The sequence below is a fragment of the Pseudophryne corroboree genome, chromosome 2, assembly GCF_028390025.1.
Source record: "Pseudophryne corroboree isolate aPseCor3 chromosome 2, aPseCor3.hap2, whole genome shotgun sequence".
Classification (NCBI taxonomy): Eukaryota; Metazoa; Chordata; class Amphibia; order Anura; family Myobatrachidae; genus Pseudophryne; species Pseudophryne corroboree.
The window spans coordinates 698,097,499-698,119,149 of record NC_086445.1 but is presented as its reverse complement, the minus strand read 5'-3'; the positions used below and the strand labels follow the sequence as shown (position 1 = coordinate 698,119,149).

General features: G+C 43.9%; 1 pseudogene; it reads left to right on the top strand.

Moving 5' to 3' along the window:
- The first annotated feature begins 12,048 nt into the window (after nucleotides 1-12,048).
- Nucleotides 12,049-12,166, top strand: LOC135052606 (5S ribosomal RNA; annotated as a pseudogene).
- Nucleotides 12,167-21,651: the final 9,485 nt, after the last annotated feature.

The following is a 21,651-nucleotide window of genomic DNA, read 5'->3' as shown; positions in this document are numbered from 1 at the left end:
TTTTTATTCGAACCAAGGACACAGGACCTAGAACCACTCATAATTTCATATCCATATTTTTGTGTAATTTATATCCATTCAGGGATTAGGGTGGAGCCCGGTACATGTCATACTGTAGATTTTTCTTCTTCCTGGTATATCCCTATTATAGGTTATACTGTCACAATTTCAGGAAGAAGACATTATACATACATATAAAATATATATAATTTTCAATATTGGAGACACATACATATTTTCGTTCACAGAGCCATTAAGCCAAACTTAAATTACATCATGTGATGTTTACCTGGAATGATAATGTTATCTTTAATTGTTAGTATTTCTTCTTTTTTTCTTTTTGCCTCATAGCATTTATTTTAAGAGGGTTGCAAATAAAAGTTATATTTTAAACAGAACACATTACATAATTTTCAATAAAAGTGTGCCCCAGAAGAGACACATAGTCTTTCTCTTTTTTCTCCTTGGCTCCGGTACTATATGGGAACCATTCTTTACAAATAGTTTACTGAACTATTTCTGGGAGCACCACCAACCCAGTGCCTAATACCAATTATTTGTTTTATATACTTGGCCAGATGTTGGTTTATACTAGAGCTATAGCTTTAATGATATTATCTTAAACATTAAACATTTAGATAGAGTGATCCTGTGCAGACTCTACCAACCTTCTTTCGGTGTACTTTGTATACTCAGTTTGATCTCAGTTTTCTTGAGTCTGACACGGATCCATTGTGATCATAAATCCCCTTCTTTCTTTTTTACTCTCTGCAACTCCCTTGCTTAATATGACCAGCTTCAGTCTCAAAAATGAACTTAGCACTAGACGTAGAACGGAAGATTTAGAAAATATTTTTCCTACTGACATTAATTCTGACACTGTAGATCAGAACTGGGAGGAAGATTGTCAAAAACTTAAATACTTATTACAACGCCAAACCAGAGTCAATTGGGATCTAATGAGCCTGGAAAATTACCACAAACAGAAATTAGTACCAAGAGGTCTTAGACCAAAACTCTTCCCTTCATATGAATTATTTACAGACAATTTGAAACAGGAGTGGGAAACAACATTGTTGAAATGTTCACAAGATTTGATTTGTATCCTAATTAAACATAATAATTTTGTCCTAGACGACTGCTCAAAAGAAATTGATAAATTAGGCAAGAATTTGGAACAGAACAAAACTCCAAGTTCCAGAGTAAATTTGAGAACATCAAGAAAGACTTGCAGGTCTATGAGCAGACCATAAAAGATCGTAAAAAGAGCAAGTTTTCAAGGGACAAAAGGGATTTCATTAACAACAGGGTCTTTTATTGGACCAGACCCACCAGGAAAGGGTGTTTTTCAGGATATCCTCATACTCCATCATCTTCGGAAACGGAACTCTCAAGTATAGACGAATACGATAACCAGGTGCGGGACTCCAGGATTAACATGACCTTCAGACGAGAAAACAGTACAGTATCCGGTTTTTTAGAACAAACCCGAGGTGCACAGGATTTCAACACAAAAAGAAAAGAAAATAAGATTTTACTCACCGGTAAATCTATTTCTCGTAGTCCGTAGTGGATGCTGGGACTCCGTAAGGACCATGGGGAATAGCGGCTCCGCAGGAGACTGGGCACAACTAAAGAAAGCTTTAGGACTACCTGGTGTGCACTGGCTCCTCCCTCTATGACCCTCCTCCAGACCTCAGTTAGGATACTGTGCCCGGAAGAGCTGACACAATAAGGAAGGATTTTGAATCCCGGGTAAGACTCATACCAGCCACACCAATCACACCGTATAACTCGTGATACTATACCCAGTTAACAGTATGAAATATAACTGAGCCTCTCAACGGATGGCTCAACAATAACCCTTTAGTTAACCATAACTATATACAAGTATTGCAGACAATCCGCACTTGGGATGGGCGCCCAGCATCCACTACGGACTACGAGAAATAGATTTACCGGTGAGTAAAATCTTATTTTCTCTGACGTCCTAAGTGGATGCTGGGACTCCGTAAGGACCATGGGGATTATACCAAAGCTCCCAAACGGGCGGGAGAGTGCGGATGACTCTGCAGCACTGAATGAGCAAACTCTAGGTCCTCCTCAGCCAGGGTATCAAACTTGTAAAATTTAGCAAATGTGTTTGACCCCGACCAAGTAGCTGCTCGGCAAAGTTGTAAAGCCGAGACCCCTCGGGCAGCCGCCCAAGAAGAGCCCACCTTCCTCGTGGAATGGGCTTTCACTGATCTAGGATGCGGCAGTCCAGCCGCAGAATGTGCAAGCTGAATCGTACTACAAATCCAGCGAGCAATAGTCTGCTTTGAAGCAGGAGCACCCAGCTTGTTGGGTGCATACAGGATAAATAGCGAGTCAGTTTTCCTGACACTAGCTGCCCTGGAAACATAAATTTTCAGGGTCCTGACTACGTCCAACAACTTGGAATCCTCCAAGTCTTTAGTAGCCGCAGGCACTACAATAGGTTGGTTCAAATGAAAAGCTGATACCACCTTCGGGATAAACTGGGGACGAGTCCTCAATTCTGCCCTATCCATATGGAAAATCAGATAAGGGCTTTTATATGACAAAGCCGCCAATTCTGACACACGCCTGGCCGAAGCCAAGGCCAACAGCATGACCACTTTCCACGTGAGATATTTCAAATCCACAGTTTTTAGTGGCTCAAACCAATGTGACTTTAGGAAATCCAACACCACGTTGTGATCCCAAGGTGCCACTGGAGGCACAAAAGGGGGCTGAATATGCAGCACTCCCTTAACAAATGTCTGAACATCAGGCAGTGAAGCCAGTTCTTTCTGGAAGAAAATCGACAGAGCCGAAATCTGGACCTTAATGGAACCCAATTTTAGGCCCATAGTCACCCCTGACTGTAGGAAGTGCAGAAAACGGCCCAACTGAAATTCCTCCGTTGGGCCTTCCTGGCCTCACACCACGCAACATATTTTCGCCATATGCGATGATAATGGTTTGCGGTCACTTCTTTCCTAGCTTTAATCAGCGTAGGGATGACTTCCTCCGGAATGCCCTTTTCCTTCAGGATCCGGCGTTCAACCGCCATGCCGTCAAACGCAGCCGCAGTAAGTCTTGGAACAGACAGGGCCCCTGCTGCAGCAGGTCCTGTCTGAGCGGCAGAGGCCATGGGTCCTCTGAGATCATTTTTTTTTAAAGTTCTGGGTACCAAGCTCTTCTTGGCCAATCCGGAACCACGAGAATAGTTCTTACTCCTCTCCTTCTTATTATTCTCAGTACCTCGGGTATGAGAGGCAGAGGAGGGAACACATACACCGACTGGTACCCCCACTGTGTTACCAGAGCGTCCACAGCTATCGCCTGAGGGTCCCTTGACCTGGCGCAATATCTTTTTAGCTTTTTGTTGAGGCGGGACGCCATCATGTCCACCTGTGGCCTTTCCCAATGGTGTACAATCATTTGGAAGACTTCTGGATGAAGTCCCCCCTCTCCCGGGTGGAGGTCGTGCCTGCTGAGAAAGTCTGCTTCCCAGTTGTCCACTCCGGGAATGAACACTGCTGACAGTGCTAACACATGATTTTCCGCCCATCGGAAAATCCTTGTGGCTTCTGCCATCGCCATCCTGCTTCTTGTGCTGCCCTGTTGGTTTACATGGGCGACCGCCGTGATGTTGTCTGACTGGATCAGCACCAGCTGGTGTTGAAGCAGGGGTCTAGCCTGACTTAGGGCATTGTGAATGGCCCTTAGTTCCAGAATATTTATGTGTAGGGAAGTCTCCTGACTCGACCATAGTCCTTGGAAGTTTCTTCCCTGTGTGACTGCCTCCCAGCCTTGAAGGCTGGCATCCGTGGTCACCAGGACCCAGTCTCTAGAAGATGAGCACTCTGCAGCCACCACAACAGCGACACCCTGGCCCTTGGAGACAGGGTTATCAGCCGATGCATCTGAAGATGCGACCCGGACCACTTGTCCAACAGATCCCACTGGAAGATCCTTGCATGGAACCTGCCGAATGGAATTTCTTCGTAAGAAGCTACCATCTTCCCCAGGACTCGCGTGCATTGATGCACCGACACCTGTATTTGTTTTAGGAGGTCTCTGACTAGAGATGACAACTCCTTGGCCTTCTCCGGGAGAAACACTTTTTCCTGTTCTGTGTCCAGAACCATACCCAGGAACAGTAGACGCGTCGTAGGAACCAGCTGCGACTTTGGAATATTCAGAATCCAGCCGTGCTGTTGTAGCACTTCATGAGATAGTGCTACTCCGACCAACAACTGCTCCCTGGACCTCGCCTTTATAAGGAGATCGTCCAAGTACGGGATAATTATAACTCCCTTTTTCGAAGGAGTATCATCATTTCGGCCATTACTTTGGTAAATACCCTCGGTGCCGGGGACAGACCAACGGCAACGTCTGGAATTGGTAATGACAGTCCTGTACCACAATTTTGAGGTACTCCTGGTGAGGAGGGTAAATGGGGACATGCAGGTAAGCATCCTTGATGTCCAGTGATACCATGTAATCCCCTTCGTCCAGGCTTGCAATAACCGCCCTGAGCGATTCCATTTTGAACTTGAACCTTCGTATATAAGTGTTCAAGGATTTCAATTTTAGAATGGGTCTCACCGAACCGTCTGGTTTCGGTACCACAACCATTGTGGAATAGTAAACCCGGCCTTGTTGAAGGAGGGGTACCTTGATTATCACCTGCTGGAGTACAGCTTGTGAATTGCCGCCAGTGCTACCTCCCCTCGAGGGCAGCAGGCAAGGCTGATTTGAGGTAACGGCGAGGGGGAGTCGCCTCGAACTCCAGCTTGTATCCCAGTGATACTACTTGCAGAACCCAGGGATCCACCTGTGAGCAAGCCCACTGGTCGCTGAAGTTCCCGAGACGCGCCCCCACTGCACCTGGCTCCACCTGTGGAGCCCCAGCGTCATGTGGTGGACTCAGAGGAAGCGGGGGAAGATTTTTGATCCTGGGAACTGGCTGTCTGGTGCAGCTTTTTCCCTCTTCCCTTGTCTCTGTGCAGAAAGGAAGCGCCTTTAACCCGCTTGCTTTTCTGAAGCCGAAAGGACTGTACCTGATAATACGGTGCTTTCTTAGGCTGTGAGGAAACCTGAGGTAAAAAAAATTCTTTCCCAGCTGTTGCTGTGGATACGAGGTCCCAGAGACCATCCCCAAACAATTCCTCACCCTTATAAGGCAGAATCTTCATGTGCCTTCTAAAGTCAGCATCGCCTGTCAACTGCCGGGTCCCTAATACCCTCCTGGCAGAATGGACATTGCATTAATTCTGGATGCCAGCCGACAAATATCCCTCTGTGCATCCACCATATATAAGACGACGTCTTTAATATGCTCTATGGTTAGCAAAATAGTATCCCTGTCCTGACAGGGTAATAGACCATGCTGTAGCAGCACTATCCATGCTGAGGCAATTGCAGGTCTCAATATAGTACCTGAGTGTGTATATACAGACTTCAGGATAGCCTCCTGCTTTTTATCAGCAGGCTCCTTCAAAGTGGCCGTATCCTAAGACGGCAGTGCCACCTTTTTTGACAAATGTGTGAGCGCCTTATCCACCCTAGGGGATATCTCCCAACGTGACCTATCCTCTGGCGGGAAAGGGTACGCCATCAGTAACTTTTTAGAAATTACCAGTTTCTTATCGGGGGAACCCACGCTTCTTCACACACTTCATTCACTCATCTGATGGGGGAACAAAACACTGGCTGCTTTTTCTCCCCAAACATAAAACCCCTTTTTTGTGGTACTTGGGTTAATGTCAGAACTGTGTAACACATTTTTCATTGCCGAGATCATGCAACAGATGTACCTAGTGGATTGTGTATATGTCTCAACCTCGTCGACACTGGAGTCAGACTCCGTGTCGACATCTGTGTCTGCCATCTGAGGTAGCGGGCGTTTTTGAGCCCCTGATGGCCTTTGAGACGCCTGGGCAGGCGCGGGCTGAGAAGCTGGCTGTCCCACAGCTGTTACGTCATCCAGCCTTTTATGTAAGGAGTTGACACTGTCGGTTAATACCTTCCACCTATCCATCCACTCAGGTGTCGGCCCCACAGGGGGTGACATCACATTTATCGGCATCTGCTCCGCCTCCACATAAGCCTCCTCATCAAACATGTCGACACAGCTGTACCGACACACCGCACACACACAGGGAATGCTCTGACTGAGGACAGGACCCCACAAAGCCCTTTGGGGAGACAGAGAGAGAGTATGCCAGCACACACCAGAGCGCTATATATACACAGGGATTAACACTGTAACTGAGTGATTTTCCCAATAGCTGCTTGTATACACAATATTGCGCCTAAATTTAGTGCCCCCCCTCTCTTTTTTACCCTATGTAGTCTGGAAACTGCAGGGGAGAGCCTGGGAGCGATCCTTCCAGCGGAGCTGTGAGGGAAAATGGCGCCAGTGTGCTGAGGGAGATAGCCCCGCCCCTTTTTCGGCAGACTTCTCCCGCTTTTTTGTAGGTATATCTGGCAGGGGATTTTACACATATATAGTCTCTATGACTATATTATGTGTAGTTTTGCCAGCCAAGGTACTTAATATTGCAGCCCAGGGCGCCCCCCCCCCCCCCAGCGCCCTGCACCCATCAGTGACCGGAGTGTGAGGTGTGCATGGGAAGCAATGGCGCACAACTGCAGTGCTGTGCGCTACCTTGATGAAGACCGAAGTCTTCTGCCGCCGATTTCCAGGACCGTCTTCTTGCTTCTGGCTCTGTAAGGGGGAAGGCGGCGCGGCTCCGGGACCGGACGATCGAGGTCGGGCCCTGTGTTCGATCCCTCTGGAGCTAATGGTGTCCAGTAGCCTAAGAAGCCCAAGCTAGCTGCAAGCAGGTAGGTTCGCTTCTTCTCCCCTTAGTCCCTCGTAGCAGTGAGTCTGTTGCCAGCAGATCTCACTGAAAATAAAAAACTAAATTAAACTTTCTTTTTCTAGGAGCTCAGGAGAGCCCCTAGTGTGCATCCAGCTCAGCCGGGCACAAGATTCTAACTAAGGTCTGGAGGAGGGTCATAGAGGGAGGAGCCAGTGCACACCAGGTAGTCCTAAAGCTTTCTTTAGTTGTGCCCAGTCTCCTGCGGAGCCGCTATTCCCCATGGTCCTTACAGAGTCCCAGCATCCACTTAGGACGTCAGAGAAAAACAAGGCGGAGTAAGAAGAAGAAGCCGGGAAAAATGGGGGTCCCCATCTCCCAACAGATACCCAAACCGCAGGAATCAGAAATAAACTATGATCCGATTCAATTGCAGATTGTTAATTTATCCAAACAGTTCCTGATGGAAGATCAAAAAAGGGTACTTGGGAAAGGCCTCAGTTTTTCACCCACAGCCAAATTCAACAGATTCCAATGGCAGGTGAATCTGTAACTCTTTGGTCGTAAATTATTACTGGCTAAATATTTTTCCAAACAACCATTCTTAGGGGAGTCTGATTCTGACCAGTCACCTACGGCCATGATGTCATCTCAGGAACAAGAAGCTTTGGAAGCCTTGGAAGAACTTATGGATACCACAATACCTATACAATCAAAAAGGACTACATTAAAGAAAAAATCTACTTTTTTTCCTAATGAAAACACTTGCCCGGAGGTTAAGGTATTCACCAACCTGGTCTCCCGGGATCTGGATAAACTATACCGAAAAAGAAAATTTTCCAAGCCAGTAGGTAACTTATCCAAAAATGAAAGGAAAGCTATCAGAGAAATCCAAGCATGGAATCGCATTCTGATTAAACCCTCGGATAAAGGGGAGAATGTGGTGATTTGGCCAGTGGAAATGTATTTGATAGAAGCAAACAAACAACTTGACGATCAATCCTGCTACAAAAAATGTTTGTTTGATCCCACAGCTAACTATACGCAACAGTATATGTGAATTGTAGATCAAGCTTTCCAATCAGGTACCATAACCAAAATAGAACATGAATATCTGTCTGTCACTAACTCCAGAATTCCAATGTTTTACCTCCTACCGAAGGTACATAAAAACCTGCTTAATCCTCCAGGATGGCCAATTGTATCAGTCAATGGAGGATTATTTGAGAAAGCCTGTATCTTCTTAGATACACATTTGAGAGATCATGTAATGAGCCTTCCATCCTATACCAAGGACACTACCGATGTCCTTCGGAAAATTAACACCATAGAATTGGAAGAAACTCATCTTTTCGTCAGCTTAGATGTGGAGGCTCTATACATATGTATCCGACATGAATTGGGTATACGGGCGGTTGAATATTTTCTTAAAATGTAAGAAATGACCGAATTCCATCTTTTTTTGCTCCAACTCTTACAATTTGTATTACATCATAACTATTTTACTTTTAACAACCTCTTCTACACCCAGAAGAGGGTTACAGCAATGGGGGCAGCTTGTGCCCCCACATATGTGAACCTCTTCCTGGGGTGGTGGGAGAGGGAGTTTGTATTCACGGACAGAATGGAGGAACATATCAAACATGTCACGTTGTGGACCCGCTATATTGACGATATCCTTTTGATTTGGAGTGGAACAACTGAGGAACTTGGGATTTTCATCAATCATCTGAACAACAATGACTTAAATATTAAGTTTACTTTTGAATGCAACGCAAATAGTATTTCCTTTCTGGATCTTCAAATCTACAGAGATGAACAAAATCTGCTTTCAACTGATATTTTTCGCAAGAGCACCTCTACTAACACTCTACTACATCAAACTAGCTCGCATTTTCCCCCTACAATTACCAACATTCCCAAAGGGGAATTTTTATGCCTACGAAGAAATTGTTCCAATGATGAAATATTTGCTACTCGTAGCAAAGAACTGGTACACAGATTAAAAGAATGAGGTTATAGCTCCAGGTCCATCAAAAAAGCTAAAAAGATCGTTTTCCAGACCTCGAGAGAGTCATTAATTTTCCAGGAACCAAAGACCACTAATGACAATATGACAATTTGATTCGTGGGTGATTTCTGTGAAGAGTGGAAAGAAATTAAATCCATCCTACAACGACATTGGTCCATTTTGCTGTCTGATAATGACTTATCACAAAAACTCAACAACACAATAGATCTCAGCTGGAGACGCTCTCCAAATCTGAGAGACCATTTTGTCAAAAGTCACTTTATATCAAGACCGGCACGAGACCCTGTCCTAATAGGAAGTTACCCATGTGGAAGTGGCAAAATCTGTGAGCATATAGTTAATCTGCAAGCAACGATGGACAAATATGGGGACACCATTAAAATCAAGGATTTCTTTAATTGCAAGAGTACCAATGTAGTTTACTGCATCTCATGCCCATGCAATCTTAAATATATAGGAATTACTACACGCATGTTGAAGCACAGGGCCCTTGAGCATATGAGTAACATCAGGAATGCAAGCAGGGACCAACAAAGAATGAAGCAATTAACCACGGTCTCCAGACACTTTTTACAGAAACATTCCTGTTCCTCACAGGATTTAAAAATATGCGGTTTGGAACAAGTTAAAATGGAAATCAGAGGGGGAGACATTATGGCTACACTCCTTAAAAATGAAAGCAAATGGACTTTCAGATTAGATACATTAGCCTCCAATGGATTCAACCAATACATCAGTTACAATGTCTTTTTATAAATACCATCACACCCAGAAATAATTAATTTTAAGAAACTTCTAGGTACCTCTTAGAGTCCAAATTTCACTCATTTATTATAGGTCCCAGACCCCCTTTATTTATTTATTTTTATTCATTTCTATTGCCAGGAACCTCCACTTGGTCTCACTATCCCACATTTGCATAATCACACACTTTCACAATCAACCTTTTTTATAATAAGCTTTTTCTTATCCTAGAACCAATGCATTTTGGTCACAGTTTATATTATTCTCACACTAATTGTTTTCTCACGGTCATTCATTTTCTCAGAGGTTCTATCTGAACTTCAAGTTTCCCCCCCATTTTTTCCTTCTTCACTGTCACTCATCGCTTCTTTATCCCCGTTTCACTCTGACACATTGATTATCCTAGCCCTCCCCCACACCTCAGTCCTCTCTTCTCTTCTTTTTGTTCTCTATTTATTTATTATTATATTTATTGATTTATTTTTATATTTACACTTATTTTTTTTTTTTTATATTTATTATTTTCATTTTTTTTTATATATTTATTATTTATATTTATTTTTAGATTTATATTTTATCATTTTTATCATTTTTTCATTTATTTTATTTTATTTTCATTACTCATTATTCATTTTTCATTATATTTTATTCATTTATTATTCATTGCACTAATATATCGATTCAGCAATATTAATCCCTCCGATTCCCACCCCTAATCAATTCTTTTCATTCATTTTTTGACAATTTTTATACACCTTTACTACAATTAAGTTCTTCTCCAATTATATTCAATTCCATCCCTTTCTGTCATATCCACTCCCTCCAACAAATAGTAAGTTCCATTATTCTGTGTTCAATTTAAACTAATTATCTATCGGGTCCCAGTAAGTGTATTTTCCAATCAATTGGATCCAGTCTAAATCTATATATATTTTCAAATATAGCCTAATTCCTATTTAATGCCGTAATCTACATATTCTCTACGTCTATTAGTGTTTCAGTTCAATATAGGGGACTTGATTAATGATTCAACTAGTTTATTACCAATTTACTACCAATTAATTGGACCCACTATGTCTTTATAAGCCAGCGCAAGGGAGCCGGGGAACAGGCATCCAGTGAACAAGCTCTCCTGAGCGAAACACATGTCACTTCCGGTTCCAGTGTTCCGAACTTCCGGTCGGCGGACCGCGGACACCGGCGTCTCCCTGCCAGGCTCACCCCTCTCAACGGACATTCAGGAGCGGCGTCCAGCAACCTGTGGGGGTATTCTACTCCTCCACTGAATAGTAGGTCTCTGGGCATTCCTGACTTTACATCGGACTCAGTTTTCCCTGGTAATCTGTTTTTTGTTTCATTCATTGACAGCTTCATTAACCACTTGTGGGATCACATGTATATATATATTTTTTTTTGATACATCCTTTTTGATAAATTGATAAGTAAAAGGGAGATATACATATCTCTTACATTAACCAGGGAAATATGTTTAATAATGGGAATATACTACATTTTTCAGCAAGCCGCATCATTGTCCAGGATATACTATTAATTTGTTAATACCTACCAATTACCAATTTTATGGTTCTTAATAGGGGATTTTTGGATAAACTGCGAATTTGAAATAGGTTGCGGACTGTTTTGAGCAGTTGTGGATTGCACGTGATTTATCAGAGATTATCATCTAATTATTTTGGATCAAACATGTGATTCACCACAGATTATTACCTGAGTATTTTCCTATAAAGCAACACTTTTTCAAATCATATGAAATTTCTGGAACACCCTCTCATTCTGTTTAAACAATTTGGGTGGCTCTGCAAGGCAATATGTAAACAGAGCACTATCATGTTATAAAACAGGACAGTAGAAGTGTTTACCTATCTTTCTTCGGTATCAGTGTTGTCTCTCACCACCCTCTCATTTTTTCATTCGATGCCCAGGCAGATGATTAAAAAGCAGAAGTGGTGAGCAACAAAACCTGATCCCCTTTTTCCTCCCTCTTTTTTTTCTGATACTTTTTCTATATCTCCCCCCTTTTTACTTTATAACTCACCTATATCACAGCAGGGTCACACCATCATTCCTTCAGGACTTCTACAAACCTGGGGAGCCCCATCACACACCTCCAGATTATAGCCCCCTACTGTCTTGGTTTCTATAGGACTTCCAGCAATTATTAGATGTGATTTATCCACCCAAGGTCTACAACACGAAAGAGGCCTCACTTCATCAGATTTTTTGAAGCCAAGACCAAGTGGGCCATTTCAGTACCAGGTCTGGGAGACCATCAGAGAATACCAAGCATCACTGGTTTCTTAATTTGGGAGCAATCAATAATCCTACAAGAAACTTTGGATTTCTACAAGAAACTTTTGGGATTTCTCTCAGAGTCCACAACACAAGGTTCCTGGTGTCATCAGGTGTGATATATCTACCTGCGGTCAAACCATACTGAGTATGCCCAACCTCGTCTGATCTTGGAAGCCAATCACTGTGGGCCAGGTCAGTACCTGGTTGGGAGACCACCAGGGAATACCGGGTACTGCAAGTATTTTTCTCCGAACCAAGGACACAGGACCTAGAACCACTCATAATTTCATATCTATATTTTTGTGTAATTTATATCCATTCAGGGATTAGGGTGGAGCCCGGTACATATCATACTGTAGATTTTTCTTCTTCCTGGTATATCCCTATTATAGGTTATACTGTCACAATTTCAGGAAGAAGACATTATACATACATATAAAATATATATAATTTTCAATATTGGAGACACATACATATTTTCGTTCACAGAGCCATTAAGCCAAACTTAGATTATATCATGTGATGTTTACCTGGATTGATAATGTTATCTTTAATTGTTAGTATTTCTTCTTTTTTTCTTTTTGCCTCATAGCCATTATTTTAAGAGGGTTGCAAATAAAAGTTATATTTTAAACAGAACACATTACATAATTTTCAATAAAAGTGTGCCCCAGAAGAGACACATAGTCTTTCTCTTTTTTCTCCTTGGCTCCGGTACTATACGGGAACCATTTTTACAAATAGTTTACTGAACTATTTCTGGGAGCACCACCAACCCAGCGCCTAATACCAATTATTTGTTTTATAAACTTGGCCAGATGTTGGTTTATACTAGAGCTATAGCTTTAATTATATTATTGTAAACATTAAACATTTAGATAGAGTGATCCTGTGCAGACTCTACCAACCTTCTTTCGAGATTCACACCAGCTCACACATACAAGGCACATCAAGCTAACTAGCTTGAAAAACTCAGCAACTGCTGAAACATTACTTACCAAGTAACAATGCAGTACATAACTAAACAAAGTTGTACTTAACCAGATAACGATTGCAGGAAAACGAAGCACTGGGCGAGCGCCCAGCATCCTCTACAGACTACGAGAAAAGGATTAACCGGTAGGTAACCAAAATCCTATTTTCTCTTACGTCCTAGAGCATAGGTTCTTAAACTCGGTCCTCAGGACCCCACACGGTGCATGTTTTGCAGGTCTCCTCACAGAATCGCAAGTGAAATAATTAGCTCCACCTGTGGACCTTTTACAATGTGTCAGTGAGTAATTAATACACCTGTGCACCTGCTGGGTTACCTGCAAAACATGCACTGTGTGGGGTCCTGAGGACCGAGTTTGAGAACATGTGTCCTAGAGGATGCTGGGGTCCACATCAGTACCATGGGGATGTACGAAAGCACCCAGAATGAAAGGGAGAGTGTGGAGGCTCCTGCAGAACTGATTGACTGAACTTCAGATAATCAGAGGCCAAAGTATCGAACTTGTAGAACTTCGCAAACGTGTTCGACCCAGACCAAGTTGCCGCTCGGCAAAGTTGTAACGCCGAGACACCCCGGGCAGCCACCCAGGAAGACCCCACCTTACGAGTAGAGTGGGCCTTAACAGATTTTGGACACGGCAATCCAGCCATAGAATAAGCATGCTGAATAGTGAATCTGATCCAGGGAGAGATCGCCTGCTTAGAAGCAGGACACCCAATTTTCTTGGGATCTGATATTCTGTGACAAGTAGTCCTCATCACATAGATCTTCAGAGCCCTTACAACATCCAAGGACTTTGAAGAATTTGAGGAGTCAGTAGCAACTGGCACCACGATAGGTTGGTTGACATGAAATGCCAACACAAGCTTCGGAAGTAACTGCTGACGCGTCCGAAGCTCAGCTCTATCTTCATGGAAGATCAAGTATGGGCTTTTACATGAGAAAGCCCCCAACTCCGACACACGTCTAATAGAAGCTAAGGCCAACAAAGGGACAGCCTTCCACGTAAGAAACTTGACCTCTACCTCTTGTAGAGGTTCAAACCAATCAGATTGGAGAAACTGCAACACCACGTTAAGATCCCATGGTGCCGTAGGCGGTACAAAGGGAGGCTGGATGTGCAGGACTCCTTTCAAAAAGGTCTGAACCTCAGGGAGGGAAGCCAATTGTTCCTGGAAGAAAATGCATAGTGACGAAATCTGGACCTTTACTGATCCCAACCTCGGGTTCATATCCACACCTGCTTGCAGGAAGAGGAGAAACCGTCCCAGTTGAAACTCCACTTTAGGAAACTTCTTGGACTCAAACCAAGACACATATTTTTTCCAAATACAATGGTAATGTTTAGAAGTTACTCCTTTCCTAGCCTGTATCATGGTAGGAATAACCTTGTTCGGAATTCCGAGCTAGTATCAGGCGTTCAACCTCCATGCCGTCAAACGTAGCCGTGGTAAGTCTTGATAGGTGAATGGCCCCTGCTGCAGAAGGTCCTTCTCGTAGTAGATCCAGAAGGTCCGCGTACCAAGCCCTTCTCGGCCAGTCTAGAGCAATGAGGATCGCTTGAACCCTTGTTCTCTTTATGAGCTCTAGGATTCTTGGGATGAGTGGGAGTGGTGGAAACATGTAAACTGACTGGAACACCCACGGAGACACCAGGGCATCCACTGCCACTGCCTGTGGGTCCCTCGACCTGGAACAATAACGCTGAAGCTTCTTGTTGAAACGAGAGGCCATCATGTCTATTTGGGGTAATCTCCAAAGGTCTGTTATTTCTTTGAACACCTCCGGATGGAGACCCCACTCCCCTGGATGGAGATCGTGTCTGCTGAGGAAGTCTGCTCCCAGTTGTCCACTCCTGGAATGAAGATTGCTGACCACGCCAACGCATGTTCTTCTGTCCAGAGGAGGATTCTTGCCACCTCTAACATTGCAGCTCTGTTCTTCATTCCGCCCTGTCTGTTCACGTAAGACACTGTTGTTACATTGTCCGACTGCACTTGAATGGCTTGATTTTTAGAAGATGGGTCGCCTGAAGAAGACCGTTGTAAACAGCTTCTAATTCCAGAATGTTGATCGGTAGGCCGACTTCCAGAATTGACAACCTTCCTTAGAAGGTCTCCCCTTGAGTGACTGCACCCCAGCCCCGGAGGCTTGCATCCGTGGTTAGAAGGATCCAGTCCTGAATCCCAAACCTGCTGCCCTCCAGAAGGTGACTTAATCGGTGCCACCAGATGAGTGAAATCCTGGCTTTTGGCGACAGACGAATTCGCAGGTGCATGCAGATGAGATCCTGACCACTTGTCCAGGAGATCCAGCAGGAAAAACCTAGCATGAAAACTTCCGTACTGGAGGGCCTCGTAAGAGGCCACCATCTTCCCCAGAAGGCAATTGCTGTGACGAACCGACACCCGGGCAGTCTTCAGGACATATTGGATTGATGTTTGCATTACCAATGCTGTTTCTCATGGAAGAAACACCCTCAACATTTCCATGTCGAGGATCAATCCCAGAAAGGACAACCTCCTGGATGGTTCCAAAGTGATTTTGGAATGTTCAGAATCCAAACGTGGACTGTGAGTAGATGGGTCGTGAGAGCCATGGACCACAACAGCTTCTCCTTGGACGATGCCTTTATCAGCAGAACGTCCAGATATGGAATCATGTTCACCCCTTGTGTGCGGAGGAGAACCATCATCTTTGCCATCACCTTGGTGAATACCCTCGGTGCTGTGGAGATGCCGAATTGCAGGTGCTGGAACTGGAAACGACAGTTCAACAGAGCAAATCAGAGAATTGCTTGATGCGGCGGCCAAAATGGAATGTGGGGTTATGCATCCTCGATATCCAGGGATACCAGGAAAACCCCTTCTCCCGATATTACCACCCTGAGAGATTCCATTTTGAACTTGCACTCCCTCAGAAGAAAATTTTTTTTTTTTTTTTTAAGTTTAGAATGGGTCTGACCGAACCATCCGGTTTCGGTATACGAAAAGGTTCGAATAGAAACCTTTGTTTTGCATTTAAGGTGATACTGGCACAAGAACCTGTGCCTCCACCAATGCCTGGACGGCGTCCTGCCGGACAGTCCTGTCTGAATTGAAAATCGGTGAGGAGAGAAATGAAATACCAGCCTGTATCCCTGGGACACAGTATATTGCACCCAGGGATCCAGGCCGGACGACACCCAGACATGACTGAAACGTCTGAGCTGCGCTCCCACCAGCCCCTCCACCGGGGCACGCAGTAAACTGTCATGCGGAGGACTTTAGTGCACCTGAAGCAGTCTTCTGTTCCCGGGAAACTGCAGCAGCAGGTTTTCTGGACTTGGGCCTACCTCCCCGAAAGGAGGCGTTGGATGGCCTGGCTTCTCTGGTTTGGCAGCCCCACAGGGCTGTGATGCAGTTGAAGAAAAGGGTTTCTTCAGGGCAGGCGTATCTGAGGGAAGAAAAGGTGACTTACCTGCTGTAGCCGTGGAGATCCACGCATCTAGCGCTTCCCCAAAGAGAGCCTGACCTGTGTAGGGTACACTTCTCCAAGATTCTGCATCGGCAGATCACTGACGTAGCCACAGTCCACGACGAGCTGAGACAAACATGGAAGAAATTCCTGCAGACATGGAACCCAGGTCCTTCATGGATTCAGCCAGAAAACCTGCCGAACCCTGAATGTTACGCAAAAACAATTTAACATAATTTTTGTCCATTTTATCCAAATCCTCAAGTAATGTGCCTGACCACTTTACCAAGGACTTGGCAATACATGTACTGGCAATAGTGGGACTTGACATTGCCCCTGAAGCCGTGCACACTGATCTGAGCGTATTATCAATCTTACGGTCAGCCGGCCGCAACACTGGTCGGGTTTCCCACTCAGTCCTTTCCTCCACAGTGAAAGGAAAAACCACCTGGATCCTCTTAGGGATCTGGAATTTTCCGCAGGATTAATCCATGCTTTTTCAAACATAGTATATAAAGCCTTTGACGCAGGGAAGGTTAGCGAGGTTCCCTTATCAGTAAAGGAAGCCTCCTCATCCTGCTCAGGCGTTGTATCAGAAATATTAAACATATCTCTAATGGCCTCTATCATTAACTGCACTTGTGTAAGATATGCAGTCCCCCAAACATATCCCCATCACCGTCCGCAGTGTCAGAAACGGTACCTGTGTCAACCTGCCTAATCTGTGCAAGAACACGTGTTTGGGAACATACAGAGGAGGGCCCTGAGGCGACAGAACTGGGCCAGATTGACAAAGAGTCCTGTAAAGCCTGAGGTGCAAATTCAGATTGTGCAGCTCTATTAGAAGTCTGAGAAATCACAAATTCGATAGAGGAAAAAACACTCAGGCTCCCTTGCTGGTATCTATGCTAAACCAGTGCCATCCTGATTACATAGAATGGGATCATCCGGAGAGGACAAATCCTCTGCAGCATATTACACAGAGACCCTGGACATTGCTTAATGGAGACCACAGACACTCCACACACACACACACACACACACACACACACACAAGGGCAGACAGAGTTTCACCCCCAAGAATGGCAAGGGAGACACAGAGAATGGAGCCAACCCACACACAGCGCTTTTAACACAAAGGGAGACCCCTTGTCAGCGCTGACTGTGCACCTTAATAGGTTACACAGTCGTTTTGCAGCCTCCCCCCCTTCTACAACCCCCTGGTACCGTGAGAGATAGCTGGAGTTGCTGTGGAGGGACTTGCTTCTTCCTGGACAGCGCTGTGCAGGCAGGAAGATGGCGCTGAACGCTGCTGGGTCCACTCTGAGGAGAAGCTCCGCCCCCATAATGGCGCTGTCTTCCTGCTCTTCATAAGATTATACTGGCCTGAGGTTTGATGCTGGCTGAGATCCTGGGGCCCCGACAGGCTGTGTGACCAGTGTAGGGTGTCGCGCTGGCTCAGGGCGCCCCTCACAGTGCCGCACAGTGTACCGCTGAGCTTCCTGGAGCGCAGTTAATACTGCGCTCCTACCCTGATGCCGCTATCTTCACACCGACCCCCCGCTTGCTAGGGGGGTCGGTGTCTCACTCGCCACAATCTTCAGCTCTGCAAGGGGGTGGCGGCATGCTGCTGGGGTGAGCGATCCCCTGTGGCGGGGAACGATCTATCCCCTCTGGAGCTCAGTGTCCAGTCAGCGGAGACAGTGGCTCAGACCCCGCAGGGTGGACATTGCTCCCCCCCTAAGTCCCTCGCTACAGGGAGGCTGTTGCCAGCAGCCTCCCTGTAAAACAATAAACTCTAAAAAATAACTTTTAATAAGGAAACTCTGGAGAGCTCCCCTAGCTGTGACCGGCTCCTCCGGGCACATTTTCCAAACTGAGTCTGGTAGGAGGGGCATAGAGGGAGCAGCCAGCCCACACTCTAAAACTCTTAAAGTGCCAATGGCTCCTGGTGGACCCGTCTATATACCCCATGGTACTAATGTGGACCCCACCATCCTCTAGGACGTAAGAGACAAGAAAAAAATATATATTAATGCATGCATTTGTGTTTTTTCTCTTTTAACAGACACCTATCATTCCCAGCATGCCTGAACTGAGTCCCTCAATGACTTTAACTTCCCCCCCGCCCAAGAAGCAGCGCCAGAAAAAGAAAAACACACAAGAAGGGGACCCACTGCTTATACAAGCAAGGGCTGCTCCAGGGGCGTATCTACGGAGGATGGGACCCGTGTGCAGTCTCCGCGTGTGGGCCCTCTCCTCCTCCGTAGCCGGCAGCGCAGTTAGTGCACTGAGCCTTCGAGAGACTCTGGCATAGTGCCAGAGACAGCAGCGCTTGCCCAGGTGTCCGGGAAAATGGTGCGGTGGCCATTTTTCCAGAGACCTGCACATGCGCTTTAGACTGCATTTTTTAAGTTTGGGGCTTTTTTATAAATAAAAATGGGGCGTTCTGGAATCTTGTCCCCCAATACAGGATCTTTTTTTTAAATGTTCCAGTTTTTCCTAATTGATTTCTCCAAAAATTTGTGTTGAGAACTATAACTGGTAATAAAGGCCCACTCAAACTTGTCATTTTTAGTTTGTCCTAAGGGTTTATTGTCTAAAAGATCATTTCTGTTCACTTCATTGGCTCTTCGTACTGCCGATTCTATAATCTCTTTCCTATACCCACATTTTTCAAATCTATTTTGAAGTTCACACGCTTGTTGTTTGTAGGTATCCTCATTGGTACAGTTCCTTTTAGTGTGTTTGAACTGACCAAGGGGGATGGAGTTAAGACAATTTACATGATGGCAGCTACTATATTCAATATAAGACCTAGAATCTGGTTATTATCCACAAATACAGTTATATCTAAAAAGTCGATCTTCTGTGTATCAATATTAAATGTAAATTTGATATTTAAAACATTATCATTCAGATACAAACAGAAGTGATCAAGAACTTCACGACTTCCCTTCCATATAAAAAACACGTCATCGATATAGCGTTTCCAGGACACCAGGCTCGCTCCGAACGGATTGTTATGCCAAACAACCGACTCCTCCCATTGACCCATGAAAATATTGGCATAGCTCGGAGCGAACCTGGTGCCCATTGCCGTACCGACCTTTTGCAAATAATAGCTTCCATTACAGATAAATAATTATTAGATAAAATTAATAAAATGCCTCCTCTGATAAAATCCTGAACCTGTTCCTCCAAGGTGCTTTTCTTAAATGCGTTGTGACCGCCTGTAAACCTGCTTCATGCTGAATGATAGAATACAAAGATTTGACATCCGCTGTAACTAAAAACATATTCTCCTCCCATTGTACTGTGGAGAGAAAATTTAAGAAATCTTTAGTGTCCTTTAGATGTGAAGAATTTTGTAACACTAATGGGATCATACCCTCACATTTTCCTGTACTGTATAAGTGGTTTGAAGAGACACTTCTTTTGATCTTTGCTATACAGGGCTGCCTCCATTTATTTGCGCAGGGATATATCACCTTAAGTCTACTTTTTGTGTACTTGTTCACCCATCTCTTCTTTCTTTTGGTGGTTGATTAATTGCTGCATTAAATATGTTCAAATACAGAGACCAAAGGAAAACAATATTGGAAAACTTATTCAAAGATGAGGGGGAGCATATAGAATTACTCGATGTCAGCTTAGAGAATATAATGAAAAAATTAGAAAATACCTTACTAAAAGAGAACAAAATATGGTGGGAAATGGTTACTTTAGAAAAGTACATAACACATGAGATCATCCCACGTGGGCTCAAAATAAAAATAAAAAACCCTCATTTGATTCAGCATCTGACTCTTTCAAGGACGAATTGGAGCGAATCATTAGTGAATGTTCATTCTCACTGATGAATCTCATTGTTAATGAAAGAAGAAGAGAACTCACACATTTGGATGATGAGGTAAAGAAATGTAAAGATTTAATTGTTCCGTTTGCGGATATATCTGATTACAAAATGTTGGAGGAAAGAATAGAGATGAATATTAAAAAGAATGAAAAAGTGCTAGTTGAAAGAAAGATGAGAAAATGTATTAGAGATAAAAAAGAGTCAGGAGAAACATGTGATGAGATTAGGGAAACTCCAAAAAAAGAAGTTATTAGAGATGGTGGGAAAGAAAGAAAACAGACATTTCAATTAGACAAATCTAAAAACTATAGGGAGGATCAAAATAGAAGTCAAATATCCCCCCAAAGAACATTTCAGAGTGGGCAGTATAACAATAAAACTAACCATAGGTATAGAGAGCAGGATAATTTCAATCTAAGAGGTTCTAGACAATGGGGTTGGAGGAATGATGACAGAAAGGAAGATAGAGAATATAGACAATGGGGCTGGAGGAATGAAGGTAATAAGAGAGATAGAGAATATATGAACAATAGAAGGGAGGAAGAATGGAATGACTGGGAACGAAAAAAGTGCGTAGAAATAGGGATCACACCCCTTTGGAGACAAGAAATAGGTTTGAGGTTTTCAACGGCAGAGAGGATACCACTCGTTTTTTAGGAGGGGGGAGACAGAATATGAGGCGGAGATAAAACTCTGCACCAGAAGGGGAAAAAGAGGCGGACTGTCTAAAAAGGTTCCGAAAAGAAAGAAGAAAACAAGAGTAAAGAAAAAGAGAAAGAAAAATATGATTATAAGTGAAGACAGCAAAGATATAATTGAGGAAGGGGTGAAAATCTTCAATATTAGCTCCCACATATTGACTATAGATGAAAAGAAGGTATTAGAAAAGGGATTAAAATATGCCCCGTCCACGGCTATCAATAAATTTCAGACGTTCATAGATATCTCAAAATTTGAGCGGAAACTCTGCTTAAAAAAATTCTTTTGGAGTAGAGATTAAGTTATAAATGATGAACCACCAATTCCTGAAAAGACACCTTTTAAACCTAAGTCTATCTTTTTCCCCGCCCATATAAAAGGCAATTTCATCGATACTTTCTGTGAAATTGTCAAGGAAGATCTTAGAGACATCAAGCTCTCAGGAATTAATTTTAATTTAACTTTCAAAGAGCGAGTAGCTCCGAAGGATTTGAAAAATAACTCAGAACTTGTCATTAAACCCGCCGATAAGGGCAGGGTGGGGGGGTTGTAGTGATGGATAAGGGTTGGTATAATAAAGAGATAGAGGAACATGTGAACGATAAAGATACCTACCTCAGACTTAAATCAGATCCAACTGATAAAGTAATTACAGAATTACAGTCACTAATTAAAAGATACCAGGATTTAGGAGTCTTAGAAGAAAGGGAAGCTAACT